Below are 5,994 nucleotides of genomic sequence, written 5' to 3' on the forward strand. Positions count from 1 at the left end.
AACCAGAAATACCATTTGACCCAGCAATCCCATTACTGGGTGTATACCCAAAGGATTATAAATCATTCTACTATAAAGACACATGCACACATATGTTTGCTGCAGCACGGTTCACAATAGCAAAGACTTGGAGGCAATCCGAATGCCCACCAATGATAGACTGGATAAAGATAATGTGGCACATATACACCATGGAATACTATGCAGACATAAAAATGGATGAGTTCTTGTCCTTTGCAGGGACATGGATGAAGCTGGAAACCATTATCCTAAGCAAACTGACACGGGAAGAGGAAAGCAAACACCGCATGTTCTCACTCATAAGTGGGAGTTGAACAATGAGAATACATGGACACCGGGAGGGGAACATCACACACTGGGGCCTGTTGGGGGATTGGGGGAAGCAGAGAGAGAGCATTAGGACAAATACCTAATGCTTGCATGGTTTAAAATCTAGATGACGGGTTGATGGGTGCAGCAAACCACCATGTCACATGTATACCTATGTAACAAACCTGCATGTTCTGCACAAGTATCCCAGAACTTAAAGTATGATTTTTAAAAAAGAAATTATAGAGAGTAGAGAAAAATAGGTTATTTACAGAAAATTATACTTACATATGTACTCAGAAGCATAAATTTGGTGACAGAAAAGACTTTACTATATACTGGCATCTCAGAAGCAGTTCTGAAAGAGCTTAGTTTTATTTTCTTGAATTTTAAGAATGCCTAAGATCCTTCTTCATTTTCAATATTGGGAGGCAAGTAGTATTTACTTTAAATGTCCCATATTGCCCGGGCATGGTGGCTTATGCCTGTAATCTGAACACTTTGGGAGGCCGAGGAGGATGGATCACCTGAGGTCAGGAGTTCAAGACCAGCCTGACCAACATGGCGAAATCCTGTCTCTACTAAAACTACAAAATTAATTGGGTGTGGTGGCACATGCCTGTAGTCCCAGCTGCTTGGGAGGCTGAGGCAGGAGAACCGCTTGAACTTGGGAGGCGGACGTTGCAGTGAGCCGAGATCGCACCAAAGCACTCCAACCTGGGTGACAGAGTGAGACTCTGTTTCAAAAAAAACAAAAAAAGAAAAGTCCCATATTAGCAATGTTATACTCTATAAGGGGTATATCTGCAGACATACCGAGTGTCACTGTAGAAGAGCATGGAATGTATATGTGTATATGTGCATGGTGTATATGTGCCACATTATCTTCACAGAAGTTCAGGTACATCAGTGCAAAAGTAAACTGAACTAGTTCTTTCATCTCTATGGTAACAGCTTCCTTCTCTTTATCAACATTACTTATTTGTGACAATTTAATGTTTCTATTTGCAAGTTCTCCAGTTGCAGAAAATTTCACTCCATCTTTTGCACAGGAAATTACAACAGCATCTCCAATATGACTGAGATCTCAGCATATGCACGCAAATTCACCAGCAGGCATCTTTACTACACAGCTCTACTCTCGTTCTGGAATTCCAAGTTGTTCAACATCCAAATCCATTAGCTTCACTTTATAATCTGAAACTTTGTCCTGATTTAGTGCTTCAAATACTAGTGGCTAAGGTGTCTGCATTATCTTCAGCTCCTAACGTCATGACATCTTCATTGCCAGCACAGTGTAGTATTTTGAACATACTGGTGAGGTTCATGCCTATGGCCAGGTTGCAGTTGCAGCAGCACGTATTGAAGCCCTTGGAGCAGTGGGTGAGCTGCCCCGAGGAGATGCAGGACGAGTCTATGCTGTGAACATTCAGCTGCTTGAGCTAATGTCCTGGCAGGCCTCACTGATGAGGTCCTTGAGGGCCTCCAACACATTCTTCAGGATGGAGCCCTGGACCAGGCATACCTTGAACATGGTGGAGTCACAATGACATGGCTACAGGCAGGTGCAACGGAAGAAGGTCTAGCCAGTTTTGGCTTTATGAAGCTCAGAGCAAATGGGCAAATGCAGTGGGAAGAGGCTGAGACCTCGAAAGATGATACAAGTCCACTATGCCTGCAACTGTTTAATCAAGTCTTGGTTTTTTAATGAAGAGCTGGTGCGGGTTCAGGAGCATGAGTGGTGGAATTCACAGATTGCTATCCTCAGAATACCTTCCTGGCAGAAACCCAGGAGCCATGCTGGGATCCACACCCACTCCACCTCCTGACCCTGCAGTTTCTGCTGGCATCACTGGAGACAGTGGAGACTTGTCCATTACTCTGGCAGGGATTGGATATACCTCCAGTGGGTTGTCACTCCAGAAACCAGAGAGCAAAAGAAGCCTCTGGCTAGGCTGTCACCAGCCCCTGAGTGGATACATCATGCCCAGGGATTGAGAGTGAGTCATTGAAGCCCCAGGCTGGTGGTAACCAAGTTCCTTGAAGCCTTTACATTGCATATTGCTGAGTGGCACTATTGTAGGCAGGAGAGGAGGGCCAGAGAGGCATAAAGACTGTCTGCCCCCAAGCTTCTTCCTGGAAGGCCTGCAGGTACCTAAAGTGTCAGAAAAGCCATTAGTGCTTCTTGCCCAGGTGTCCCCAAGTGTCCCCAGTGGTCTGAGAGATGATCTTAAGAGTCACTTGGAGGAATATTGGGTTTTAAATGTAATAGTCATGCATTTTAATGTCTCTTCTATTTATGGCAAGTCATATAGGTTTTCAATTAGTGGTCATAATGGTTTTTTAAAAATAATGTTAAAAAAGTGAATCAGTTTCAAGCCTGTAATCCCAGCACTTTGGGAGGCCGAGACGGGCGGATCACGAGGTCAGGAGATCGAAACCATCCTGGCTAACATGGTGAAACCCCGTCTCTACTAAAAATACAAAAAAATTAAGCTGGGCGAGGTGGCGGGCACCTGTAGTCCCAGCTACTAGGGAGGCTGAGGCGGGAGAATGGTGTAAACCCGGGAGGCGGAACTTGCAGTGAGCTGAGATCTGGCCACTGCACTCCAGCCTGGGTGACACAGCAAGACTCTGTCTCAAAAAAACAAACAAACAAACAAACAAAAAAAGTGAATCAGTTTAAAGAAAATTGTTAAGAGAAGCAGCATAGTATAGTAGTTAAGAGAATGAACTCTGAAGACAGATGCATGGTCAGATTCCCAGTACCACACTTACCAGCTAAGGGACAGTGGGTAAATACTTCACTGTGCTGCGGTTTCTTTATCTTTAAGGAATAACAGTAGTACCCACTTCATGAGTTAGTTCATGTAAGCACTTACAACATGTCCCAGCTCACACTAAGCATCACACAGGTAACTGTTAAATAAAATGCAGAAAATCAAGGTGGCAGGGGAGTATAGGGCAAACGTAATGAGGATGGGTCTAGTACAAGAGAAGGTTGTAGGAACGTTTGTCTTCTGCAGTTCTTGCTGTGACAGATGGGCACCCAGAGCCCAGGGAGCAGAAGCGTTGTATCCGAAGTCATAAACTGGCATTGCATGGCGGGGCAGAATGAAATCCCTGCTCGCTTGACTTACTATCAACTACAGGGCTGCAGAGGTGGCCCCTTCTATGGAGAAAGATAATTTGTCCCATGGGCCACTCAACGTGGCAAACATAGTCTTCAACAGAGGTGACACAGATATACCATGGAGGCAGCCATGCCATTGCTGACCCCTCAGATGGATGCAGTTTCCTATAGCTCCCTACTTGCTGATGAGATGGCCACAGCCATAAAGCAGTCTTTCAGAGTCTGTCCCAGGTAGATCTCAGGTCTCCCTATGCCAGGGCCAGGCCATAGAGGTCATGGCTGGAGCCTCAGGACCTACCACAGAGCTGACTCAGAGAAGCCTCTGAAGGAATGTTTGATGACTCACCAAATGAATGAATGAGTAAATAAGTAAAGAAATGCTCTTTCATCATCCCCATTACATGGATCAGCTGATCAGCTAAGCAGAGGATATGCATGTGCCCAAGGGCCCTTTTGGTGCAGTGTGTGTTCTTTCTGTGGGTGAGGCTGTGGAGGTATGTGTCTGCAGAAGGTGCTAGGATAGTGCTGGGTGTGTCACACACGAGGCCATGCCCTACACTTGTGCAGGTTTTCTGTGACCTCTGGGATCTGAAAGATCAGTGTTTGCTAGAGCTGAGTAACAGTGAAGTTAGGGGAGTTTGAAGGAGGGAATGGAGGTGTGACATTTCTAGGGCCCAGTCCTGTAGGCAGGTTTAGGGCTTAATGACTATAATCACTTTGGCATAAGCAGCTGACATGGGCTCCTCACTCTGTAGTTTACCTAGAGTGCTGCCACACCAGTTTCATCACTGGCTCCTCAGCACTGCATGAGAGCAGAGCAGTTATTGCAGTTTCCATTTAGAAACAAAGCCTGTTAAATGGCAAAACTGGATAGAATCAGCTCCTCTGAACCCATGTCCAGTATGATCTCAAGCCAGGGTGCTTTCGGGTTGTATATATCCCAGTAACCAATCCTGGCTGTGGCATGGTGCTTAGCACATGATTCTCATCCTCTACCTCCAGGATTATTTGCTGAAGAGTCAGTGACCAAATGAATAGTGCAAAGGAGAGACAAGAGACCTGGGTCGAGGGCAAAGGGTGTCAGGTCAGGGCTGAAGGGCGCAGGAGGAAGAAAGGGCTGGAAGGAATTCTCTGAAGATGGGCTGCTTCTTTCATGACTACATTGGCCAGGCCAGGTTTTGGCTCAAGCCTTTCCTTGCTTTTAACTTATCAGAAAATTTGTCATTGGTTCACTAAATATTGAGAATAAATCCAAAGTCCCACCATGGGCCATAAGGTGCCACGTGAGCTGGCTGCCCACTATCTTCTCTCTTCTACTCTGTAGCCCATGGAATGTCACTCATTGGCTGCCTTTTGCCATTTCTAAAACATTCCAGCCTCAGGCCTCAGGGCCTTTGCACTTGCTGTTCCCTCTGCCTGATATGCCTTTCCCCCACTATCTACCTCAAATATACATCCTCAGAGAGGCCCTCACTGCCACCTTGCCCCCGTGGCCTTCCTTGTTTTTCTCCATAACACTGATCACTCCTTGGCATTTTATTGTATATGCATTTCTATCTGTCCACTGGAAATGAAGCATCACAAGGCCAGAGATCTTTGCCCGCTTTGTTCACTGCTGTATGCCCAATGCCTAGCATGATGACTCACATTTATTAGGCATATTAGATACAAATTAAATGTATTTGAATGAGTTAGTATGGTTTGCAGCTTTTACTTCTCTGAAGCTTCTAGGTGTGCTACTTTCACAGGAAGAGTGATCCTGGCCTAGGATGCTAGTGCCTACAAAGTAGCAGAGCTTGTACTTTATTAGATTCACTATATCCTTATGAAAGAGGAGGCACATTGGATAAGATGCAGCCCCAGTCCCCCATCCTCTGCCAAAACCAACGTGTCCCAGTCTGAAGCAGATCCTAGTTAAGCTGGATGGTGGACTGGTAGAACAGCATCCCTCTGGCCAGAGCAGACATGGATGGTGGGACTGGCAAGGACTGGGACTGAGAATGGCTGAGATCAGGACATCAGGGGTCAAAGATCAAGACAGGGATCTGGGGCTGGGACTAGGGCTGGGAAGAGCCAATGGGTCCTTGGTGGGCATTTAGGGGAGCTGGGTAGTTGATATGGTTTGGCTGTGTCCCTACCCAAATTTCATCTTGAATAGTAGCTCCCATAATCCCCATGTATCATGAGAGGGACCCAGTGGGAGGTAATTGAATCATGGAGGCAGTTTCACCCATACTGTTCTCATGGTAGTGAAAAAGTCTCACAAAATCTGATAATTTTATAACGGGAAACCCCTTTCACCTGGCTCTCATTCTGTCTTGCCTGCTGCCATGTATGATGTGCCTTTTGCCTCTGCCATGATTGTGAGGCCTCCCCAGCCACCCGGAACTGTGAGTCCATTAAACTTCTTTTTCTTTAAAAATTACCCATCTCAGGTATGTCTTTATCAGCAACATGAAAACGGACTAATAGAGTAGCCAACGTGTCTGGAATGATAATGGGGGGCCAGTTAAGGTGGCTTCTTGTAAGCC

At 45.9% G+C, this 5,994-nt stretch overlaps 1 pseudogene; it reads right to left on the minus strand.

The window, feature by feature from the left end:
- Nucleotides 1-729: 729 nt before the first annotated feature.
- On the minus strand, nucleotides 730-1,864 carry LOC105508639 (annotated as a pseudogene).
- Nucleotides 1,865-5,994: the final 4,130 nt, after the last annotated feature.

This window comes from Colobus angolensis, unplaced genomic scaffold, assembly GCF_000951035.1.
Source record: "Colobus angolensis palliatus isolate OR3802 unplaced genomic scaffold, Cang.pa_1.0 Scaffold164, whole genome shotgun sequence".
NCBI lineage: Eukaryota > Metazoa > Chordata > Mammalia > Primates > Cercopithecidae > Colobus > Colobus angolensis.